The following is a 25,298-nucleotide window of genomic DNA, read 5'->3' as shown; positions in this document are numbered from 1 at the left end:
ATGTCTTTTGAAGGTTATATACTTACTTATCTCCTTGACATCTAATGGGAGGGCTTTGGAGATGGTTTGTGGGAGGGGGGGTTCAGAGGGATTTTGGGGGTGCTCAGAGAATGAGCACTGAGGACAGCATTTAACAATATACCACTTGATTGTCACAAGGCTTTTAAGGGGTTTACAAGCAATATTAAAATTATCAATAAAAGCATTTACAGATAATTGAAATTAAGAGTTAAAAAATAATAATTGTGCTTCACAACATCTAGGGAGCCCAGCTTATGGGTCCATCCCTGTTGCACATTACAATTCTATGTAGCTTTCTGGATCCAGACCCTAAAGTTTTTCTTCTGCATGTAGGTGGCAACTTAAGCAAGGAGATGGTAAGAGTCTGGCACGTCTCCCTTCACACATTAAGGGGGGGGGAGTTGCTGGAGAATAGGCTATCTTTATGTTAAGACTGTTGCAACACACTTTGTCAGGGCTGCTGTTCAAAATCATCTGGAAACCTGGTCCAAAATGGGCCTTCTCAGTAGTTTACACACCCACACACTTATGGAGTAACTTTCCCAAGGAGGCTTGCCTGGCCCCATCTCTCTGGTGATGAAGTCCTTTCTTTTGATGTTGCAGCTCCCATTGGCCCCAGCATACATGACCAGTGGCCAGGGATTATGGGAGCTGTGGTTCATCAGCATCTGGGGGAGGGGCAAAGATTTCCCACACCCGATTCTAGACTTTGGGTCTCCTGAATTTATATTAACCTTTCCCACCTTTGTTTCTTCCAGGTGTTTTGGACTACAGCTCCCAGCTGCCACAGCCAGCACATTCGGGAACCCATCAACCTTGACATCATAGAACCAGGCTGGCTAGAGCAGATGAGAACTGTAGTCCAAAACTTCTGGAGAGGTTGGCAAAGGCTGGCTTCAGTAAGCTGAACCTTTGATGTTTTTTATTTGGGGTGTGTGGCATGGCAGTTCTGTTTTGTTGTTTTCATCCACCTCCCCTTTTAAATGTTTTTTTTAAAAAACTTTTCTTTTTTTAGCCTCCCCCCCCCTATTTATCACCAGCCATCCAAAGGACCTTGTTATGGGGCAGCATAGAAATATCAAAAAATAAATAAGGAAGAGGTACCAAGAGTGGTGGGTGAAGAAGAAGGAATTTGCTTTGCACATATGGAGCTGACTTAGACAAAATCTGATCATTGGTCTGTTTGTCCCAGTATTTTCTGCACTGACTGGCAATAGTTCTACAGGGTTTCACAGTCAGGTGGTATTCCCAGCTCCTAGAGGTGCCTGCGATTGAACTTTTTACATGCAAAACATGTGCTATACTACTCAGCTGTGGACCTTCTAAAGATAATGTAAAGTTATGATCCTCATGCTTATGAACAGAGGGCTGGTTTAAATAGGAACATGCCTTCTACAGAGCTAGACTCATTGGTGTATCTGGCATTGTCAACACTGGCTGGCAGTGACTCTCCAGGGTTTTGGACCAGGAGTCCTTTCCAGCCTTACCTGGAGATACTGAGGATTGTATTTTAATATTCTGTTGGAAGCCGCCCAGAGTGGCTGGGGAAACCCAGCCAGATGGGTGGGGTATAAATAATTATTATTATTATTATTATTATTATTATTATTAAACATGCCTTCTGCATGAAAAACAGTTTACCACTAGGCTACAGCCCATCTCCAAATATAGTTTCTAGAGATATGTGTGAGGGAACATGGAGGGCTCAATGAGAATGCCAGGAGAGGAGAAGAGCCGGTTCGGGAGACTCGGGAAGAGGGTGAGGTTGGTGTAATTATACACAGGGTAGTATGGGAATCCACTGGGTCCAGGTGTTCCAGGAAGGAAGGGCAAGCTGAACTGAGATCAGGGAGGTGGGGAATCAAGAGGTACAACTAGAGGCATGCAGGGGCTTGTTTTGTCTTAGAGATGGAAGTTTTGCTGGTGGCAGAAGGCTGAGCACTGAAAGAGCAGCAAAGGGAAGGAAAGAACGCTCTGGGCAACATTTTGGCTAGCTGTGTTAAGTCTCTGGCAGGAAAAAGAAATTAAACCTTAAAAAGACGTAACAAATGTATTATGGTGGAAGCTGTCATGGACTGGAGTCTAGTACCCTCAGATACGTAAAGTCACTTGTCTGGTGTATAAACCCTGCCATATGCGAGCAGTGTGGTATCTAAAAGTATGCTTGGAGTGCCAAAAGTCGACAGAGAGTTGTTCTCTCCATCTCTCATAACACTAGAATTTAGGACCATCTTGGAAGATTTAGGACAAAGGAAATACTTTTTCAGACAGTGCATGATGAAACTGGAATCCTCTCTCACAAGAAGTAGTAATGGCTCCCAACAAGGATTAGATAAATTCATGGAGAATAAGGCTATCAGTTGCTACTGCCTATGATAACCGTACATTACTTCCAGGATCGGAGGCATAATGCAAGTTGTTTGGGTTCAGAAGTGGGAGAGTTGCTATGGTTGCACTCAGGTCCTGCTGGAGGCTTCCCATTGGGACATCAAGTTGGCCACTGTGAGAACAGGATGCCAAACCAGATCAGCCACTGAATGAACTGCAGTGCACTTTTAAAGTTTTTATGAGGGCTGGGGGGAATTAATATAGATAATGACAAGCATGTATATATATATATATATATATATATATATATATATATATATATACACACACACACACACACACACACACACCTTCATTCCTGCCCATCATCAGAAGACCTCAGGGCTGGTTACAGCAACTACGTAAATAAAACCCAGTAATAAAATATCACATAATGTTGTCAAGTACGCTTGTTTCTCACTACACAGGCTGATATTACAGTCTTCACAGAAAGGCAGGGCCTCAGCCAGCATCTAAAGCTGAGTACATTGCTCTAACCTGGCTCAGTCTTAATCTCAGGGTTGTGGGTTCAAGCCCCACATTGGGCAAAGGATTCCTCCTGGGCTTATCCAACTCTGCAGTACCATGAATGCTGCGGTCGGCTTAACTCCCAGAGGAAGTGCCTTCCACAACTGGAGCTTCTGTTGCTGAGAAGGCCCTCTGATGGGTGACTGGTCCTCAGATTTAACTAGTTATATTAGTTAAAGTGCAGTATTCATATGCCATTTAATTACCTAGATCTCTAAACTCTCTAAAAATAATGAAAAGCATGTAGTGGATAAAACCTAATATGCAACAGAAAACTTCACTGCAGTGCATTGCTGAAATGGAAAGGCCATGGCAAGAAGACCTCTCTCCTCCCAGCCAGGAGGAAGCTCCACATAATTGGGCCCACAGTACTGAACACACTTAAGGCTGGAACTTGCAGCAGGGCATCCCCTGCAGATCTTGGGTCCCCAGCAGGACAATATGGCGAGATGCCCGGATCCCAAATTGTTAAGGGCAAGAAGCTACAGCTTAAATCAGTGTAAAGTAATTGTAATGTCATCAGGAAGCAGTGCTGCTGTTCACACGTCCTGGCATTGATAGGGCAGTTGAAACGAAACTTGTACTAAGATAAAAACCAGATCTGAGCTGTATGTAGGAAGCTGCCTTATGCTGAGCCAGATCAACACTGACTGGCAGCTGCTCTTCATGGTTTCAGGCAGGGGAGCTTCCCAGCCTGGGATTGAACCTGGGACTGACTACTGTACATGCAATGCATGTTCTCCAGGCTGCATCTTTTTCCCCTACCCCCCCCCCCCGGATGAATCCATGGAGGGTGAGGAGAGGGGTGTCGAGCTATGCAGGCCCACAGAAGTAAACTAGCCCCTCAGATATTTTATCTGGAGCCAGCCAGTAGCCCAGGTACCTAGCACAGTGGTGAGGAACCTGTGGCCCTTCAGATCTTGCTGAACTATCCGCTTCCATCCAGCCCCAGGCAACATGACCCAGTGGTTAGGGATGACTAGAGTTGTAATTCAGCAACATCTGGAGGGCCACAGGTGTTCCCCACCCTTCCAATGGGGGAATCTGTTTCATTCTAAGCCCACGAGGCAGGTTGCTTGAGACATGATTGGGGGGGGGACGGATGGATGGATGGACTAGTGCTCTAACCACTTCACTTCACTGCCTAGGGTGGCCCAGGAATGCAATTCCAATAGCCTATGATGGAATGCTCAGCTAACCACCCTTCTCCCCTCCCCTACCCCGCAATTGATTTCTGTTCCTGAAATAGCTGGGGAAGTGAGACATTTCCTTCCTCTTGGATACAATGACAGGGATGTTAAGTCCTCAGGTGATGAGAGAACTGCCCTACTTTTCAAATCATTAAGCCAGTGCTTTGTGTGTTTATGCTGGGGGGTGGGGCCACCAAAAGCAAGGATTTCTTCTTTTCACATGTCACTCCCTCCCTCCCCAAGAAATGTGCTTTTGGAAGAAAATATTACATGCTCTGGAGATCCATTGTGTGTGCCCCTCCTGCTTACACAGGCCATGGTTGGGGATTTGGGTTGAACAATTCCTTATAGGAATCAAACCTTTGCTTTCTTGTGCTCCATTCAAAAAGTTATTTTAGAGATGGAGTTGCATTGTGCTTGTGTGCGCGCCTTTGTTCTACTTTCCCATTATCTCCAAGACAACAGCTGAAAAATTAGGAAGGTTGTCAGCTGTGCAAAACTTGGGGGGGGGAGTTTATTAGCCCATGCTGTGCACCCACCCATACCTGTGCTAGACAGCTGTGGCACGTACCCTGTGAGAAACGTATTTGGAGATATTAACCTTAGGAGACAGGGAAAGGCAACTAACACGGAAATGTAGAAATAAAGGGGTGTTTATTTTTTCCTTTATTTTTTCATAGTACTAGTAAAACATACCGTCCAACATTTCTCTGATGAAAAAAGGGATGTCCTATTCCATAACAGTTATAGCAGTAGTAGTAGTAATAATAATAATAATTATACCCTGCCCACTTTGGGCTGCTTCCAACATATATAAAAATATAATAAAACATTAAACATTAAAAATAACTTCCCTATACGGGATAGGCGCCAGGTGTCTTCTAAGGGATGTATAGTTACTTATCTCCTTGGCTCAGGGGTTGCATAACACCCTACCCTCCAACATTTCTCCCATGAAAATTGGGACAGCCTACCATACCCTCCAACATTTCTCTGACGATAATAGGGATCTCCTAAGGAAAAGTGGGACATTCTGGGATCAAATCAGAAACCGGAACAGCTTCTATAAATGTGGGACTGTCTCTGGAAAATAGGGACGCTTGGAGGGTCTGGTAAAACTGAATGGAGATAGAATCGGAACTTAAGAACATAGGGTTGTATGCAATGTTAGAAAGTATGCATTTTGAAATGAATGGATATGACTAATGTAGGCCCATTAATTTCAGTGGGTCTGCTCTAGAGTAAAACTTAGTTGAATGCAGCCCAAAAAAGAACTCTGCAGCAGGATCAGGCCAAAGGAGGACCAAGCAGTCCAGAGTCCTGTTTTTATAGTAGTGAACCGGATGCCCCAATAGTAAGTCCCCACAAGCAACACCAACTCTCCCCACCCGTGATTCCCAGCTGCTAGCCATGATGGTTGTGCTCGGGGCCTCCTTGCTGGGAGACAGCAATGTTTCTGAATACCAGTTGCTGGAAGCCCCATGATGATGGCGGTTAGACTAATTTATGGAGCACACATTTATTAGCAAGTTATTAGTGTCATGCGAATGTGAGGTCCAGTTTAAAATATCCAACCAGCACCTGCCACTCCCTCAACGTTCAGCATAGTTTTAACTGTCAGAATTGCCTGGTGCAGGCTGAGATTGCAGCATAAAGGCGGCAGCAGGGGGAGTTATCTAGAAACTTTTTGTGCATGGAACTGCATTTACTTCGAAAGCTTGCTTCCTTTTCTGTGTGTCCCCACTTCCATTCATTGAACAACTGCCAAATGTATAAAGGCCCATGTCGGACTGGAAGCTGCAGTTCAACTCACTGCAATGTTTTCTTGCAAAATTCTTCTAAAAGGGGGGTTATGAAACACACCTTTCCTGTTTATGTTGGGAGAGGGTGTCTTGCCACTGAAAGTGGTGATAGCTTCTTTCCCACCCTAGTAAACACTTGGTTGTCTCCAACAATTTCCTACTCAGAGTAGACCCATTGAAATTAATGGACATGAACCGAGCATGTCTTATTTTCAATGGGTCTACTCTGAGTAGCGCTAGCTTGTGTCCAGTGCTAGTCATCCTCAGAGTTGGCTCACTAATATTAAAGGACATGACTTACTTAGATCCATTCACTTCAGTGGGGCTACTCTAGTTTAGTTGGATGCAACTTGCCTTTAAAAACAAAACTATTCTGAAGAATTTCACCCACCTTAAAAACAATGCAACTCCTGCTCCCCCCCCGCCCCCCAAGGAGTGTTTTATGAACTGCTAGTTTTATAATGACGATCTTAACTCTGGTTATGACCTTCAGACTACACTGCCCGATGCTTCTCTTTGATGGCTTTGGATTGATGCTGGTCTTTGCTATGTGGATTGTTTTCTATAACTTAAATGTACAAAAAACAATCTTAACTCACTTTTGCAGAGAGGGTGGGCCACATTTCATAGCCTACAGAAAGCATGATCGTTTATAGTGTGCATGTTCTAGAAACATGGCTCTGTAGGGGTACATGAGCAACAGGAGAGAAACGAGAAGTCTCTGTTCCAATGACTTTACAATTAGAAAGGTTGATGGCAAAGGAATGTGGGAGAGAAATGGAGCAATATGAGTATAGCACAATGGATGTGAACCACCGAGGCCGCATTCCCTTAAGACTTTATTTTGTTAGGGGAATGTACAAAGTAGTTTATAAAGTGGGGGGGGGAGCAAGGGTGGGAACTTCAGGCCCATTGCACAAAAGCAGCTCCATGCCTCTCCATTTGGCCATCAGGATCAACGCTAGAAATTCACCAGGCACATTTTGCACCTGGCTATCGGCCGCTTGCGACCATGTGAAGATGCCTGGGCACAAGGATGGCGCCTGACGTCTCCACCATCTGGAGGTGCATGCCTAGGGGACCTTGGACCTGGACCTTTTTCACAAACTAGCAACACATTCTGTAGAATTCTATCCATTATATTTTATCTGCACAATCAATGAATTTCAGGAACCAAAAAGTCATATTGGAAAAATACAACTTTCAAGCTGCCTGGCCCCAAAATGGCAACTAGTCATTCTGTTTTGGCGACTGTAACCCTGGTTTAAGGAGCCATTTTGTGCCAAGTTTTTTTCACTGCTTGGGACTCTACCCAGGCCAGCATCTCTCACCAGCCCTGTCTCTTTATCTCCTTGGGTAGGAGTCCTTTAATTCTGACAATGCATCTTGCTTACCTGAATGGAGAGCAGAGGGGTGTGTGGGCGTGGGTGTAGAACACACCTATGTGTTGTACCTATGGTACAAAAGGTAAAATTTGCATTTATTGCTCTGCACACTTTCCCTTCTGGCTCTGCCCATCACCGCAATGTGGCCCCTGGAAGATTAGCCCAGGTCTTTATTCCCATCCAGGGACAGAGTGTGAAATGTGGATGAGGAAGGATGCCATAGGAAAAGCAGGAAGCTAAAAGAGTCGCAGGAAAAAAGGAACAACTTTTTGCTTGGTGCGAAATCTAATCGCTGTCCACAACTTTTCCAGGACTCCCAATTATTTCAATTGGAAAGTGGGGTGCAGGCCATTGCATGCCGAAGGAATTTCATGTCCGTTCTAGCTCCACAGGGGCATTCTCAGAGTTCAAGAACACATATCCCAACCCAATCTGTGAGGCAGGATAATAGCAGGCTTGCAAATGCCCCACACCTTGGTTACCTGTGGAAGAGCAAGAATCATCTCTGGCAGAACAGGTTGGGAAGCTTTATGAGAGCCCGTTTCTGTGTCTCTTCTTTCTTTCTAACCTTTTTGACACAAGTTGTGCATTTTTGGAAAACCATTTTAAAATATGGTTGTTAGCAGCAGCAAAAAGATAAATGTGGGCTGGTGACTTATTTGTAAGGCTGCTTATTCCCATTTTAAAAGATGGAAGTGAGCACTGGGAACTGATCCCCCCCCCGAGCCAAAGCCATCTACTGTTAGGGTGGGGTGTAGTGCGCAGGATAGCTGCGCCACCTCCAGAATTCTGCAGCATACTACTGTTCTTGTCCCCATCAGCAGTTCCGAAAAACAACGAGTTGTATTTTAATCCCAGGTGTGCAAATCTTGCTTTGAGGTCAACAGATTCCTTTCCCCCCTCCCTCCGTCTTTCATATACTGTACACAAACCTATTTATTTAATGTAAGTTGACTCATCACCTTGTCATTCAAAGTGCACCTTTCCGCATCCACCTGAACAAGTTATGCTAAGTGGTTTCACTTAAGAGCCCAGCTGAACAAGCCCCGCTAAAGTCTGACACCCAAGGGTGCTAATTCTCCAATGAATACATAGATAGGCAATCCTTTTAAGTCAGGGATTTGGGGTGGGGGGGCACGTTTTTCAGTTCTAGGGCTGCATTCCCTTCTGGTAAAGGTTTTGAGGACTGCATGCATGTGGTGAGTTGGGCCACAGGCAAAACTGGGCAGAGCAATGGATGCAAATTTAAGCTTTGGGCAGTAGGCTGGTTTCTGCTCACCCACACTTTTCTCTCCATCCTCCATCAAGGCAAGCAGAGAGGCTTTATCACAAAGGCACAATGCGGTCAAACCAAAACACTCAAGGACGGTGTGAAGCAGGAGCTGTGACAGGATGATGCAGGGTGCCAACTTGAATCAAATATTAGGGGGCCAAGGTAAGCCCCACCCTGTATAATCGATCACATGACGCGGTGCACACACACCATTTGAATGGCAATGCTCATCAACTTTGGGGGAGGGGCAGCATGGGGAGAGTTTTGAGGGCCAGGTAAGCTGGACCTGAGGCTCCTTAACCATCCTTTAAATGTTTTCCTTTTGAAAAACAAAAAAAGCAAAACTTAGATCCTAATAGGATTCAGTACACGAGTGATTTCCATGCCAGGGCTTGAAAAAGACAACTGCCATTTTGAAAGCATCATCTTTGTGGAGCAGGGAGACCCCAAAGAGCATTGGCCCCTCTGTTGTTGTTAAAATTTCTATACAACCCTTCATCTGAGACTCACAGAGTGGTTTATAATACACCTCTCTGCCGTGGGCAGGGCTTTCAGTCTGGGTGGAGGGCAAGGAATAATAATAATAATTTTATTATTTGTACCCCTTCCATCTGACTGGGTTGCCCCAGCCACTCTGGGCAGCTTCCAACATATATAAAAACATAACTAAACATTAAACAATTCCCAATTCAGGGCTGCCTTCAGGTGTTTTCTAAAGGTTGCATAATTACTTATCTCCTTCACTTCTGATGGGAGGGCATTCCATAGGTTGGGCGCCACTACCAAGAAGACCCTCTGCCTGGTTCCCTGCAACTTCACTTCTCACAGTGTGGGAACTGCCAGAAGGTCCCTGGAGCTCAACCTCATAGCTCTGTGATAGATTATCTGCTTTGCATGTAGAAAATTCTGTCCCTGGCATCTGCAGGCATGACAGGGAAGAGACCCTGCCAGAGCTGCTGCCAGTCAGTGTGGACAACACTAAGCTCAATGTACCAATGGTCACTATTAAGGTTTCTTCCTATGTTCCTAACTGAATGCCAGACTACATGGGCCTTTGGTGTAATCCAGCAGGGCTCTTCTTATTTTAAAATCACCACCTCCGCTGTATGGATGGTTCCTGTGCACAAACCTCTTCTCATTCCCCTGCTCTTCTGTCATTGTATTGTTTGCCATGTGCTGAAACATTCCTGTGCTTCATTATAATGATTTTTTTAAAAAAAGTTCTGGTCTATGTGGATCAGAGGGTCACACCTGCTTGGTACCATGCAGATTTTGTTGGCCACTGTGAAAAAAGGATGCTGGAAGGCAGGACTTGAACCCATGGCTTCAAGTGACATGAAAGAAGATTCTGACTCAACTTCTGGAATAACTTTCTGACAGTGGAACAGACTCCCTCAGGAGGTGATGGACTCCTTGGAGGTTTTTCAGCAGAAACTGGGTGACCATCTGTCCTGGATGCTTTAGCTGAGATTCCTGCATTGCAGGGGGTTGGACTAGATGGCCCTTGGGGTCCCTTCCAACGCTATGATTCTATGACTAGATAGGCCATTGGCTCAATCCAGCAGGGCTCTTCTTACATTCCTCGTTCTTGGCAATCAGCATGGCCCAATGGTCAGAGATGTTGATAGCAGAAGTGTACTCCAACAACATCTGGAAGGCGTTACATTGGCTAACCCTAGGGGAGGTGACTAGCCTTCACACAGCCTACCAGGCAGACAGGTATACCTTGAACTGTCCCCCTTTTCTTCCCTCGCTCTCAAAACGGTGTGCAATCTCTGGCCTGTCTCAAGAGAACACACACTGTGTTTGTGTGTGTGTTCGCGCACACATTAATATTTAGGAAAGCAGATGATGTAACCCTTGCTATTTCTGTCGCCACTATCCTTAGCTGGAAGGAACCTAAAGGGAAACCGCTCCACGTTTTGTTCATTTTGAAATATTAGCAGTATTTAACTAAGGCCCTCCTCGCTTGACCCAACATGCTTGCTTCCTCTTCCAAGGCCCTGGAATCAGAACATTAATAGTTAAACAAATGTGAAAATGTAGGCCTGTGATTTGTGACTTGGCGTTGTTGTCTCCATGCCTTACCGTTGTGAAATGGCATTAACATCGTTTATTAGGCCTGCTTCCAGAGGGACTGTCTTTGTTCCCATATTTGCAAGAGGTTGTACTGTACGTTCTGCTTTGCATGCAAAAGGTCCCAGGTTTCATTCCAGGAATTTCCAGGTAGGACTTGGAGACACTTCTATCTTTTAAAAAAACCAAAACCATGGGGACTGGAATCTTACTACATCTTTGAAATTATCCATAGGTTATGTTGTTCTTAAGACCTATTGCAAACCTATTATTCAGACAGCAACAAGGTTAGGGAGATCACATGCACCTCACCATTAGCTTCCATTGGGGATGCGGGGCAATAGTCAGGGATGATGACAGCTAGAGTCTAGTAATAATACTAATACTAACTTATTTATCAGATATTTTAAACTTCCCCATACAGGACTGCCTTCAGATGTCTCTGGAAAGTCGTGTAGTTGTTTATCTTCTTGAAATTGGGCGGGAGGGCATTCCACAGGGCAGGTGCCACTCCCAAAAAGGCCCTCTGCCCGGTTCCCTGTAGCTTCACATTTCGCAAAGAGGGAACCACCAGAAGGCCCTTGGAGCCGGACCTCAGTGAATGATGGGGGTGAAGATGCTCCTTCAGATATACAGGGCCGAGGCTGTTTAGGGCTTTAAAGGTCAACACCAACACTTTGAATTGTGCTTGGAAACATACTGGGAGCCAGTGCAGAACAAGGGAAGCGGTTGCCAAACAGGTCACTCTGTGGCAGCCCCTAAGCTGTGGAACCCCTCTCTACAGAGGTGAGCATAGCACCTTAAACTGTATGGAATCAGAACTGCAGAGTTGGAAGGGACCCTGAGGGTCATCTAATCCAAACCCCTGCAATGCAAGAATCCCAGCTAAAGGCCATTCAACCTCTGCTTAAAAACCTCCAAGGAAGGAAAGTACTTTACTGTATGCTGAAAAGACCAACTTTTTAACCCTCACCTTTGACACCCTAATTTGTTCCTCTGAATTTCAGTTCCTGGGAATCACAAGGGGGGAGAAATACTGTTGCACCTGTGTCCTGCTTGTTTTTTTTTTTTTCTCAAAAGCGGCATCTGGTTGGTCACTTTGAGAACAGGATCATATGCTAGATGGCCTATTGCCCTGAGCAGCAGGGCTCTTCTTGTGTTGTAAATTCTTTAAACAATTTCAATATTGTCTTTATACATTGCTGAAACCTGCATCTTATGGGGAAGAGTAGTAGCGAGTGCTAGCCCTACTCACAACAGACATGCTGCAATTAAAAGGCCAGAGTGAGTCATGACCATCAATTGCAGCAGGTCTACTCTAAGCAGGACTGGTATTGGGCTTTATATCTCAGCCACTCTGACCTTAAACTTTGCACGTGGTCACCTGTTTACGGTGCACTATCTCCAAACTCTCTCTTAAAATGCCAGCATCTTCTGTAGCAGATTCCTGTTTCAACTTCTGCCCTCCTGTTGAGAATTTTAGGTTTAAGAAAGCTGGCCATGTTTCCCCGGCAAAATAGAAGAAAATGAAAAAGGTCTTCCTCTATTCCATTTGTTTAGGTGAAGAAGGGGGAAAAAAGACAGTAGATAGCCATTTTCCCTTCGGACCCACTCTGTTCCTACAAACTCACCAGGGAGTATAATTAATGCAGCACAGCTGATGCCCTCCATTCTTCAAACACCTTAAAGGCACACCCCAGAACGTGACACCTAAAAGACCTTGGAATGCTGACAGCCATCATGGCCAGCCTCAGCCTCATGACCAGCCAGACCACACCTTTTCACCTGCTTTGCATTCCAGGTTTTATTGTGTTCACCGAAGGGTAGTTGGTGTAAGGGCTGGGCGTGTTGCCGCTGCACTTGCCTCTGGTGCAGGCTTGAAATCTCATCCTCAAAGATGGGGTGGGGGAGCTGTAGTGGGCACAAGAGATTGGATGGAAGTTATTAATACCGTATGTACTCAAATCTAAACTCATTTGGTCAAATTACGCTGCGAAAATTCAGGTGTGCATTAGATTCGATGGCACATTTGCCAGCAAATACCTTTTTTTGTTTCAAGGGTCTGAAAATTGAGGTGTGCATTAGATCCGAGGGCACATTAGACTCGAATAAATATGGTAACCTTAAAGAGACTTAAAAGTTGCTGATGGAAGAAGCCTAAGAGCTGCAGCCCACAAGAGACTGGAGCAGGGTCCACCACTGTGCAAGCCTTGCATCCAAAGTTATACTCACAAGTAGACCCACTGAGTAGCACCTTCTATACAGGGCAGACCCACTGAGATGAATGGACCTGTGTTGGTTATGTCCATCAACTTCAACAGTTCTAATTCCTGGGTAGAATTAGCATTAGATACAGCCCACTCAAATGAAAGGACATGGCTAGATTGGGCCCATTCATTTCAGTGGCTCTACTGTTGAGCAGAACAATGCTTTTCATGCAGCCAATTCCTGGAGTCTCTCCTTCTAAACAGAAGATGAGGTGGGGTGCTTCTGCCTGCGACCCCTGGAAGGCACTGCCAGTAGCAGTAGATGGAGGTGGCTGGTGTGTGTGCCCCCCCACCCCAGTGGCTTGAACCTGGGACCTCCTGCATACAAAGCAGGTGCCCAACTGCTCCCCCAAAAACAAATTAAAATTACAGTCCTCCAGCTCTGAATCAAGTGCTGGTTTTAACGGGGAACACAAAGGAAACCTGCCTTATGATGGCTGTGGCAGATTGAAGTTTGGAGCGCAGCAGTGATTGGAGGCCTCAAGGGGTTTGGCCATAGGTGCTTCTTTACAGCTCTCCTTTTAACCCAGATTGTGAATGCCCCAATTTCGCGGAAACTGTCCCGAGCAATTGTGGCGGAGTGGGTGGGAGAACCATAGAACTGCATAGTTGCGAGGGGCTTCGAGGGTCGTCTAGCCCAACTCCTTGCCATGCAAGAATCTTTTGCCCGACGTGGGGCTCGAACCCACGACCCGCAGAGCCAGACTCTACCGACTGAGCTGCCCTGTCCCTCGCATTAGGCCCCAACCAAAATGCCAGAAAGGCGAGAGCAGGCTTTCAACTCCGCAGCGTCAGCGGAGAGCTCCGGAGCACCTGGAAGCTTGCTGACAGTTTGGTCGGCCGGCCCCGATAAAGGGATTACCGTTCCGGCCGCGGCCGCCCTTATTCCCGAGTAAACGCAGCAAGCAAACTCGCGTCGTCAGCACCCCGGGGCCTCGCAAAGCGCCAGGCAGCTGCGAGTCCCGGACAGCCGTCCTTCTCCTTCCTCTCCCTCTCTAGGTCCAAAAAGAAGCGCTTTCTGGCACCGGGGCCCTAGCGAGGCTGGCCGGCTTCTCCTCTTCCTCCCCCCCCCCCCAGCATGCAAAGCCCCATCGGATGTAGCAGTAGCCGCCGCCTCCTCTTCCCTCCCCGGGGTGGGACACGCAGAAAGAAGCCCCCTGCCTCTATATCGGCACATACCCAGACTTGGTTCGCCGCGGTCCAGCCTCTCCACGTGGCCCCCAAGAGAAAGAGGAACACAAAAAAGTGGGGACCACCCCCGCCGCATCCTCAGCCACCCCCCTTCCTTCTCTGCCCCGATCTCCAAGCCGATCCTGCGCTGCGCTCTCTTTCTACGCCTATCTGCTGCCCGGGTCTCCTCGCTGCGCGCGCGCGCTCTTCCAGCCGTTCCATTTTGCGCAAAGTTTTCCGAGCGGAGTTGGCGAGGGCGGGCGGAGCAAAAGGAAGGAGATGGCAGAGGCGGAGTTTGCCGGCTGCCATCTAATTAAGAGCTTGGCCGGGGGAGGGAAGAGAGGAAGAGGAAGATCGGAGGAGGAGGAGGAGGAGGAGGATTCAAGAGCCAAGTGGGCCGGCGGCGGGCGGTGCGCGCATGCTCGTGCCCAGCGACTCCATGTGTAAAGAGCGCATTTGGCCAACGGAGGGGGGCGAGAGCGCAGCAGGATTGGGAGAGAGGAGGGATCTCGCCGGCCGGTTCGAAAGAGGAGGCTGCTGCTGCTCTTCCTCCTCGCCCCCCCCACCCCCGGTGAAGGGGGTGGACAGAAAAGGGAGGCTTTTTGGAAAAGAAGCGGACCTACCCGACCTTTCCATTTGGGGGATCGTGGAAGCGGCTTTGTAAGTGCGTCTCTCTAAAAGTTGGGGGTTTTCCCCCTTGGGGGTTGGGGGGGGAGCGAGGCGGTGGGAGGGGGGTTCCTGCGGCCTCTGGCGGAGTGGGCTTGGGGCTGGGGCCGAAAGCCTCCTTATCTCCCCGGCCTGGCTGGCCTGGGAGTTTGCCGCGCCTCCCGGCCCCTTCGCCCGGCAGGGTGGGGGAGGCGAGAGATTGCGCTTACTCGACTTCCTGGCAAAGCGTCTGCCGAACCTTCGACGGGGGAGACGCGAAGCAGCTGGAGAAGAACTTTTTCTTTTTCCAAAAGGTTTCGCGTTCATAAAAACTCGCCAGAAAGTGGGTTGTCCTTCTTTCTTTGGCGTGCTTCACCGAGGATGGAAGTGGGGGGGGGGACAGAGAGAGAGAGAGAGAGACAGGAAGCTGGAACTTAGGTTTTGGAGAAGGCTTCCTCTTGACAATATACACTTTTATTTCCACCAGAAGCAGTTTCCAAACTCCTCCGCCAGACTCGCCGGGTTCTGTAGCGTTATCTGATAAAAACACCCACCGCGGCCTTTTGGGTGGGAAGGAGGAAAAAAGCTTGTTTCAAAAAGTTAGAGCCCTGTTTTGTCCTCCTTCCCCGGCCTTGCTTCTTCACTTCCTCTTCCTCCTCCTGCCACCGTCCCGCACTCCCTCCTTTCCCTCCCAGTTTGGGAAGAAGAGAGAGACTGGAGTTGAGTGGGGGCGGGGAGGCAGAGGGCGGCCGGAGCCCTTAAATTACAAAGCATGGTTCAGAAAATAACTCCCCTCTGCCCCCCCCAAAAAACACACAGTTGTTTTATTGAGTGTGGGGAGGGAGAGCACTTCTGGGGGGAGCTTAGGAGACAGGTCAGTGGGGTTTCTGGGGCGTCTGAAATGGCTTCCTGACTTTGAATGAGCAGGCCACTGGCTTTATTGGGCGTGGGGGGGGGGACAGAAAGGGAGAGGTCAAAAAAAATTCGGAGGGGAGGGGAGCTTGAGGACATAATTGCGTCTTCTCTTAGCACCTAAACCTGGCAGGTCGCCAGAAAGGATTCTGTTCCAGAATAAAAGTCCCTCCTCAATCCTGTTAGGATGAAGATGATGATGGTGGTGATGATGTGCTGGAGGGGTGGGACCTAAGCGTCCCCTGTAGCCCGATTCGCCTTGCACAGACCTTTTCTCACTCTTGCTTGCCCCCTCCCCCACCATAAATCTTGCCCCACCTCTTCCTGGAGTTTTGCATTTATTTATTTATTTGATTTTCCACTGAGCTCTGTCTCTGTGACGGTTTCCTTTCCCACTCCATGGACTGGCTGCTGTTGCTTCAGGCTCTCTGGTCAACCAGCTCTTCTTTGGCTCCCGATGGCTGCTCTCACTCTCTGTGTATAGGGGAGTAGTTCCTCTTCTCTTCTTTCCCGCACCCCTCCAATCTCCCTCATCACCTTCAAATCCTTCTCAAAATATCATTCCTAATGGGCGTCTCTTTAAGCTACAGAGAGGGAGGGGAATGGGGGGGGGACCTGTGGCTCCTCTCCAGGTGTTATCGATGCCAGAAGGCCACGGATGTTGCCCCTCTTCAGTCTGCAGAGCCCCCGCTGCTGTATATAAACAGGGAGCTGCTTTCCATCAGAGAAGACTCTGGTTGTTTTGGGACTATAACTCCCATCATTCCTAGCTAGCAAGACCAGTGGTCAGGGATGATGAGAATTGTAGTCCAAAAACATCCCAAGTTGGGGAAACACTTCTCTAGCCGAATCCACCCTAATCTGTGAGTCATGCAGAATTCCAGGGGTTCCGCGTGCTCCGCCAGGGTCTGCGCTTGGCCTTTGGGAATGAGGCACAGCGGAGACGTGGGTGTCTCTAGGATGTATGGCTATTTACACAGATATACCGCCCGAGCCTATAGTGGAGAGGTTCACAGCATTAACACCCCAAAAGTGTCTTGTTTCTCCCATAGCTGCGGCCTTGGATTCAAGCAGAAAGCTCAACATTGTGCTCTGCCTTTTCCATCCTGCAACCTTTTCCCATATTACAGCCAATTGTGAAAGTGCTTCAAAACTCTGCTTTTTCTTCAAAACTAATTCTGAGTTGAAGGAGGGGGCCCCCCTCTTTTGCCTTCCTAATGGCTAATTACCTTCCTTTTGTCCACCACCCCAGGCAATTTCCTAGTCAGGAAATATATTTTAACATTTACCTTGATTAAATTCTAACTCCTGCTGAACACAGGAATTTAGGGTGTCTTGCACCCACAAACATAATATTTTCCAGTGATAGCCAACATGCTGCCCTCCAGCTGTCTTTGAACTCGCAGCAACCACAGAATTGTAGAGTTGGAAGGGCCCCCAGGGTCATCTAGTCCAACCCCCTGCAAGGCAGAAATTATGGGCAATGGTCAGGGAAGATGTTGGTGTTGGGTGTTTTGGTCCAGAGGCCACAGATGTTGTTCCCATCTCCGGAGCAGACAGAGGGATATTCATCTCCCTTAACACTAGGAGCATAGAAAGCTGACTTAAACTAAGTCAGACTGTTGGTCCATCTAGTTCAGTGTTGTCCACACTGATTGGAAGCAGCTCTCTGGAGTTTCAGGAAGGGACTCTTTCCCAGCCATCACTGGGGATTGAACCCGATACCTTCTGCATGAAAAGCAGGTGTGTTCTCACTGAACTGCGGTCCTTCCCAAAGAAGAGGGGTTGCCTAATGTGACAGGTTGGCAATAGGTTCAAGAAGACCTTCAGAAAAAAACATTTTTGGGTATTTCTGTGTTGCTTGAAAACCACCTTTGGATCATGTTGACATGACAGAGGGGCTTCCAGATTTGGAGAATGAGATAGTGTTGGATATATAAGCTAATCACCAAATTAGCTGATATATTAAATTAAACCTGGGTTACCAGCGCCACAGCAGTATGTGTAGGTGCCATTTTGCCCCCCCCCAGTGGAGTTTATTCCTATTAATTTCATTTCTTTACTGGTTTATATTTTAAATAAAAAAATCTCAAAGCCGTTTACAACATTAAATAAAGCAATCTAGAATACAACAGATTCAAGCTTCAAGGAAAATATTTCGGATCCTTCTCTAAGTGACATTTTGCTTTCTCCATATTTAGTTCCCTGCTTAATTTATAGAGCTGCCCCATAGCAGAAAGACTCTAGGAAGCCAGTGGGGTGTAGTGGTTAGAGTGTTAGACTAGGACCTGAGAGTTTAGGGTTCAAATCCCCACTCTGTCGCCGGGTGACCTTGGAGTCAGTCACGGCCTCTTCACCAACCTCACAGGGTCGTTGTAGGAATTAATTGAGCAGGGGGGTAAACCATGTACTCCTTGGAGAAAAAGGTGGGAGATAAATGTAATAAATGGGAACGCAGATGGCGCTGTGGGTTAAACCACTGAGCCTAGGGCTTGCTGATCAGAACGTTGGCGGTTCGAATCCCTGCGACGGGGTGAGTTCCCGTTGCTCGGTTCCTGCTCCTGCCAACCTAGCAGTTCGAAAGCACGTCAAAGTGCAAGTAGATAAATAGGTACCGCTCCGGCAGGAAGGTAAATGGCATTTCCGTGCGCTGCTCTGGTTTGCCAGAAGCGGCTTAGTCATGCTGTCCACATGACCCAGAAGCTGTACGCCGGCTCCCTCGGCCAATAAAGCGAGATGAGTGCCGCAACCCAGAATTGGCCACGACTGGACCTAATGGTCAGGGGTCCCTGCTTAAGACCTGCTTAAGAGAGCTGGAGGGGCCATTCGCCAACCTGTCATCCAGATATCTCCACATGGTCACAAATGAGCCCGTGTCAGTCGCAAAATGTGCCTGGCGCCTGGCTAATTTCAAGCACTGGAAATAAATACAGATAAACATGTTGCCATAAGACAGCATAAGGTGGATGGCTAATCTGGGTGGAAGGCATAACCAGTAGTCAGGGTAATGGGAGCTGGAGTCCAGACACTTCTGAAGGGGCCCTATAGATGTTCCCCATCCCTGCTGCTGGGAATCAGCATTCCCTACTCATGCAAGAGTTGGAAGAATGCCTCGATTTGAAAAGAAATTCTCTCCAGGAGAGCGGGGGGTGCCTCTTAAATCAAATGGGAAATCTGTCACCCTCCTGGTGTTGGGCTCTAGTGTTAGAAACTTAGATATATAAGCTAAGTGCCAAAAGGCTCCTTAAACCATTTGCCAAAACTTTATGTCTACTTGCTGTTGTGGTTCAGGATTGCTCTCGTGTCTTATTTTTCCAGTGATGGGACTGACTGATTCTCAGTCAAACATCTGGCTAGTTCAGATGATAACCTTGAGCTAGGTTGAGAACTTAAAGAAGAAAAGTCACTTGATCCAGGGATTGTCTGCCTATCTATTGGCCTATTCCTACTTCTTTTTCTTAATGGTAACAGGAACCATTCATAACCTAGGAATATTCTTCCCAACTGTGAGCAGGGCAGTGGGGTAAGAGAAAACAAGCAACAATTCACTAAACCGCTGTTTCCTGCTCAGGCTGCACAGAAAAAGCACTTTGGTTCCTGAAATACATTCTGATTGTACAGATAAAATAGATAGAATTCTACAGGATGTGGTATTAGCAAGTGAAAACAGTCCAAATCCATTGATGCCCAAGCATGCACCTCCAGGTGGTGGAGATATCAGGTGCCATTGTGGCGTCCAGGCATCTTCACTTGGTTGCAAGTGACCAATAATCAGGTGCAAAAGTGCGCCTGGCTAATTTCGAACACTGCCTGAGAACGTCATGCTGGCAGCTACCTCTGTGCTACATTGCAGAGTTATTATCACATGCGGAGGACAGACATGCCGTGGAGTGTTATTCAGCTCCATTTTACTCAGAGTAGAGCCACTGAAATTAACAAACCTGTCTTGGTCGTATTCATACATTTCAGCGGGTGTACTTGCTGTGAAACTTAGTTGAATGCTGCCCTTGTGGTCTTGCTTGGAGTGTGTGACTGACCACTGTTGGGAACAGGACACTGGGTTACATGGAATTTTGGTTTGATCCAGCAATTCTTCTTGCCCATGGATAATCTTCCTTTTAAGTCTCATGGCATGCAAGCTAGCAGCATGTCTTTGAAGACTAGATCACTGGGGTGATGCCACTGGGTAGGGTTTTGGACTCCCTGACATTGCTAAGTGAATTTCTCTGCTGACTGTCCTCTCTCAGAAGGCAGTAGATGGAAGCTTTGGGCCTGATCCTGCAGGGCTTCTTCCCTCAGTTTACTTCAGTTTATCCTCTTATTTATTTATTTATTTATTTAAGAGCAGTCTTATTCGGAAATTAGTCCTGTTCATGATGATTGAACTGAAGACCCCTGCCGCTTTTCAGAGCTTGCAGGGCCTGGGATTGTGGCTTTACAGATTCTGGGGTTAAAAGCTATCATGCATGCAAATGCTCATGGTTTTTACTTTCGCTTCTGAGCTCTGTACTTCCCCTTGCTCTTAAAAAAAAAAACCTGTGAAGGTGTAGGGGTGTGTGTTTGTGTGTGTAACTCTGAATGGGGGAGTGAGGTTTAACAGGTGGTCAAGGCAGGGTAAGACCTAAATATTGCTAAAATGGGTAAAAAGGTAAAGGGGACCCCTGACCATTAGGTCCAGTTGTGGCCAACTCTGGGGTTGCGGCGCTCATCTTGCTTTATTGGCCGAGGGAGCCGGCATACAGCTTCCGGGTCATGTGGCCAGCAGGACTAAGCCGCTTCTGGCGAAACAGAGCAGCGCATGGAAACACCGTTTACCTTCCTGCCATAGCGGTACCTATTTATCTACTTGCACTTTGATGTGCTTTCGAACTGCTAGGTTGGCAGGAGCAGGGACTGAGCAACGGGAGCTCACCCCGTCGCGGGGATTCGAACTGCCAACCTTCTGATCGGCAAGTCCTAGGCTCTGTGGTTTAACCTGCAGCGCCACCCATGCTAAAATGGGTTGCTCTCCCATAATTCAGTAGAAGAGGAAGGTGGCTTGAGCACAAGGGGGAGAGACAGAGGGAGAGGTCTGCAGCAGTTGCAAAGCAATAATTTCCAGGGGGGTAACCTTGTTGTCTCCAGAAATAACAGGTTTTAAAACAGACAGGGGTGGTAAAAGTTGGGCTCTCACACAGGATTTGTTGTAAGGCTAGCTGTTCACTGGGGGCGAAAGTTAGTGTGGTGTAGGGCTAGGCGACATGATATACTGCTATATCACGGTGTCTAAAATAAGGATGGAGCTGTGTAGAGCCATTGGCTGGCTTCATGGTCTTTCCCGCATCATGATTTTTGCTTAGCGCCCCCCCCCCCCATGATTTGCGATATATTGCCAGGTAAACAATAAAGTAACCAATATCACAATCTGGACTTCAAACTGGTTTTGGATTATATACAGTGGTACCTGGACTGGAATCTTACTACATCTTTAAAATTATCCATAGGTTATGTTGTTCTTGACACTGCATGCTATTACAGTGGTACCTCAGGTTACATACGCTTCAGGTTACAGACATTTCAGGTTACAGACTCCGCTAACCCAGAAATAGTACCTCGGGTTAAGAACTTTGCTTCAGGATGAGAACAGAAATTGTGCGACGGCAGCGGGAGGCCCCATTAGCAAACGTGGTACCTCATGTTAAGAACAGTTTCAGGTTAAGAACGGACCTCCAGAACAAATTAAGTTCTTAACCCGAGGTACCACTATATCAATATATCACCCAGCCCTGGTGTGGTGTGGTGGTTAGAAGGTCAGACTTGGACCTGAGAGACCAGGGTTCGAATGCCCACTCAGCTGTGAAGCTCACTGGACCATTCCCTGCCTCCAAGTAACCTACTTTGCAGGGTTGTTGTGGGGGTTAATTGAGGGAGGGGAAGAATCATGTGTGCCACCTTGAGCTCTTAGGAGAAAAAGGTGGGGTAGAAATGCAATTAAAAACCAATAAGTAAATACCACTGTGGGGAAAGAGCCGTAGCTCAGAAGTGGAGAACCTGCTTTGCGAGCAAAAGGTCCCAGCTTTTATCCCCAAGGACGTCTCCAGGTAGGGTCTCTGAAAGCCTGGAGGGCAGCTGCCAGTCCGGGAAGGCCACACTGCTCCAGATGGACCCAACGAGAGCTGCCCCTGTGCGTTCATAACTCTTGCAGGTTTCCCCAGAGTTTGCAGCTGGTTAGGAGCCAGGATGTCAGGGTTGGTAGGCTGGAGACCCAGGATGCCTTGAGTTCTCCCTCGTGTTCCCAACAGACACCCAGAATTCTGCCTGTTCCTTGCCTCTCCTTTTCCTGGGTCAGTGGGAGCATAAACCCCGCCTTATTACAATCACCTGGCTGCACGGTGAAGATCCCACACTACTTTTTAAAAAAATTCCTGCTGTGAAGGCATCTTGGCGTCTGGCTGCTGCGTGAATGGGCAAGGGGGGAGGGGAGGGAGAATGTTGCGTAGTCGTGTCCCAGCATTGCATCAGCATCGCTGTGTACTTGGCAAACATCCCAACCCTTGGCTGTTTTTCAACATCTGGATCCTTAAGACGTCTCCCGGGAGTTTGAGTTGGGGGGGTGCGCAAGAAAGGTGGGTGCTGCAGGGAAGGACGCATCTGCCCCGTGGGGGGGCGCATTTGGTGTTGTGCGCCCTCTTGCTCCCACCCCCTGATGCACATAGTTAACACATGGACACACACAGCCTCCATGGAATCCTTGAGCATTTGTTCATTCATTCCTGGCAATATTTGGACAATGTTCCACTGATGTCTTGGAGCAACTTGCAAACTAAAGCGTCGGAGATAAATTCATGGAGGAACCGTGTTAGAAACTCTGATATAAAAGCTAATTGCCAAATGACACCTTAAGCTTTGGTTGTGGTCTAGATGTTCCCCCCGCCTAAAATTTATTACTATTATTAATTTCATTTCTATACCGCTTTATATTTTAAAGAAAAAAATCTCAAAGCGATTTACAACACATTAAAGCATGAAATGAAACAATCCATAATAAAAGAAGTTCAAGCTTCCAGCAATATATTTCAGATCCTTCTCCAAGAGACATTTTGCTTTCCTCAAATTTATTCAGTGACTTCATTTAGAACAGGCATGTCCAAAGTCCGTTTTGGGAGCCCAATCCGGCCCGCCAGCCAGTTTAATCTGGCCCCTGTGACAGTTAATTTCCTGGGGTAAAATCCTAAAAAAAACCCTTCAACCTCAATCCTAAAAAAAAAGGTCAACAACTTTGGTTGACCCTTTGGTCGGCCTCCATGGCCCTTCACTTCACCAAATCTGGCCCTCTTTGAAATTTTTTTGGACACCACTGATTTATAGAGCTGCCTCATAGCAGAAGGACTCTAGGTTGGCAGGGTGGGGCAGTGGCTAGAGCGTTGTACTAGGGAGAATTGAGAAATCAAGGCATCCTAGGCCTCAAGCGTACATCGTACTAGGACCTGGCAGATCAGGGTTCGAATCCCCACTTGGTCATGAAGCTCACTGCGTGACATTGGAGCCAGTCACAGCTTCTTAACCTCCCTCGCAGGGTCGTCATACGGAGTGTGACTCATGCACCACTTGGAGGAAAAGGTGGGGTATAAAGGCAGTAAACGAGCTGTTCTGCAGACCTGCTTAAGAAAGGTGGAAGGGCCGGCCAAATGGAGATTTCAGTCGCCCAGAGATCTCCGCAGGGTTGCAATTGGATCCGTGCCAGTTGCAAAATGAGCCTGGTGCCTGGGGAATTTTGAACACTGTGGAGGAAGGAGGGGCGCTTTCAAGGGCTACTGGGCACGATAGCTGTGCTCTGCCCACCTGTACAGTTGTGAAAACCAGAAGTGGGGAGCTCAGGCTATGCTTGCAGGCTTTGTAAAAGTGGTGTCTGGTTTGCCATCATGAGAACAGGATGCTGGACTGACTGAATAATAATAATAATAATGATGATGATGATGTTTTATTTATACCCCGCCCTCCCCAGACAAGACCGGGCTCAGGGCGGCTAACACCAGGTATAAAAACAATCGATTAAAATACAACTTAAAAACAAGATTAAGTACAGAGCTGCACAGAGCTGCTTAGATCAGACCAGTGTTTCCTAAACTTGGGTACCCAGCAATTTTTTGGACTACCACTCCCATCATCCCTAGCTAGCAGGACCAGTGGTCAATGATGATGGGAACTGTAGTCCAGAAAACAGCTGGAGACCCAAGTTTCTGAAATACTAGTTTAGACCAGTCCATGGAGAATTAAGGCTGCCATTGACCACGATGTCTGTGTTCTCCCTTTACTATCTGGGGCAATAAAGCCTCTCATAACCAGTTGTTGGGAACAAGTGGGGAGACCTGCTTTTGTTTTCAGCTCTTTCTTGCCAGCTTCCCTTTGGGGAATCAGGTTAGCTGTTGTGAGGACAGAATGCTGGACTAGACGGGATCCCTTCGGCCTGACTCAGAAGCTAGACTCTCTTTATCCTTCTTACAAAATGCATTTTTAAAAAAATGATGCAGAGGAACAAATTGCAGTTTTAAAAATTGCATATATTCCTTTTTCTTTACCTCTGTAGCAACTTTGTGCGCATAGCAGTTTACAAAATGAAATAAGCAAAGAAGGCAAACTCCTGTCCTGTTTGCAGTCTTGAGTTCCTCCTTGAGGAAGGAGATGGGGAGGACAAGGCAGGCAGGCAAGCAAACGCTGCTGCAGGGGGATAGGAGCAAGTGGCAGGTTCAATATTCAGGGTTCCTTGACGGTGGGACAGCCTTTGGCTACGTCATGCAGGCCTGGCATTTAGCATTGGCATGGTTCAGCATCAGCCATGCACCCACACCCCAGGAAAAGCCCCACTGGCAATGGCTTCCTAAACCTGTTCCTCTTTCTCACCATTGCAATATTATTATTATTATTCTTCACACTTGCCTGTCGCTTTGACCCAAAGGGGCTTTGCAACAAGATAAAATACAAAATGGGTAAAAATAAAGGAGAAGCCAATTTTTGAAAAGATAGAAGAAAGCAACACATGTGAAGCAAACATTTCCTAAATACTATCTCTTTATTGATGATAATAAGGATTTAAAAAGCAAGGTGTTGATTTGCCACTCATTAGTGGCAGCCAGACTAACAGTAGCACTCTTCTGGGATAATATATCCAGGCTTACACTTTTGGAGTAAAAGGAAGTTGGAGCATCACACTAGCAATAAAAGCTAACGAGTAAAAATAAAAAGGGCAAGAGGGGCAGAGCTGTCTGATCAGCTAGGGCTTATGATGCATGTTAACAGAACGCGTAAATCACGCTGCCTCTGCCATATGCTGATCTTTGGAACCTACTGAGTCTTGACAGACCACAGGGCCTCTAAACAATCATAGTTCTTTGTAGTTCATATGTGCCTTGTGTGTGCGCGCGCACACATGCTCTTAATTAAACACATTCAAAAACAAAAAAACCCTTGCCCCAGAATGGCTGAAAATGCTTATCTGACCATATAGCAAAGTAAGGAAAACCTCAACCTAGTAAGAACTGAAGAAGAGACCTGGTGGGTCAGCTCAATGGCCCATCTGTCCAGTTAGGCATCCTTTTCTTACAGTGACCACCTAGATGCCTGTTGGAAACACACAGGAGCGCAGAGATGGGAGCACAGCCTCCCTCATGTCTAGTAGCCACAGA

General features: G+C 47.2%; 1 protein-coding gene and 1 long non-coding RNA gene across 9 annotated transcripts in view; one reads left to right on the top strand and one right to left on the bottom strand.

Moving 5' to 3' along the window:
- Positions 1 to 25,298, top strand: part of GATAD2A (GATA zinc finger domain containing 2A) — a 77,931-nt gene that overhangs the window by 1,081 nt on the left and 51,552 nt on the right. For 2 of the 8 annotated variants that reach the window (XM_081895600.1, XM_081895595.1), the window contains exon 1: positions 14,538 to 14,739. The exons of 4 other annotated variants lie outside the window; for them this stretch is intronic. The gene's annotated coding sequence lies outside the window, so the exon portion shown is untranslated. Of the gene's footprint in view, positions 1 to 14,537; positions 14,744 to 25,298 lie in introns of those variants that run through there. 2 more of the 8 variants (XM_081895601.1, XM_081895596.1) reach the window with 1 other exon arrangement.
- On the bottom strand, positions 12,429 to 14,329 carry LOC309361017. The gene is made up of 2 exons (XR_014164298.1): positions 14,089 to 14,329; positions 12,429 to 12,553 (listed from the first exon to the last, which is right to left on the bottom strand). It is a non-coding gene; the product is annotated as an uncharacterized lncRNA (long non-coding RNA).

Source organism: Podarcis melisellensis (assembly GCF_964234715.1).
Source record: "Podarcis melisellensis genome assembly, chromosome: 18".
NCBI classification, from domain to species: domain Eukaryota; kingdom Metazoa; phylum Chordata; class Lepidosauria; order Squamata; family Lacertidae; genus Podarcis; species Podarcis melisellensis.
Note: the sequence above shows the minus strand (reverse complement) of the source record. Positions and strands in the feature narration are given on the sequence as shown.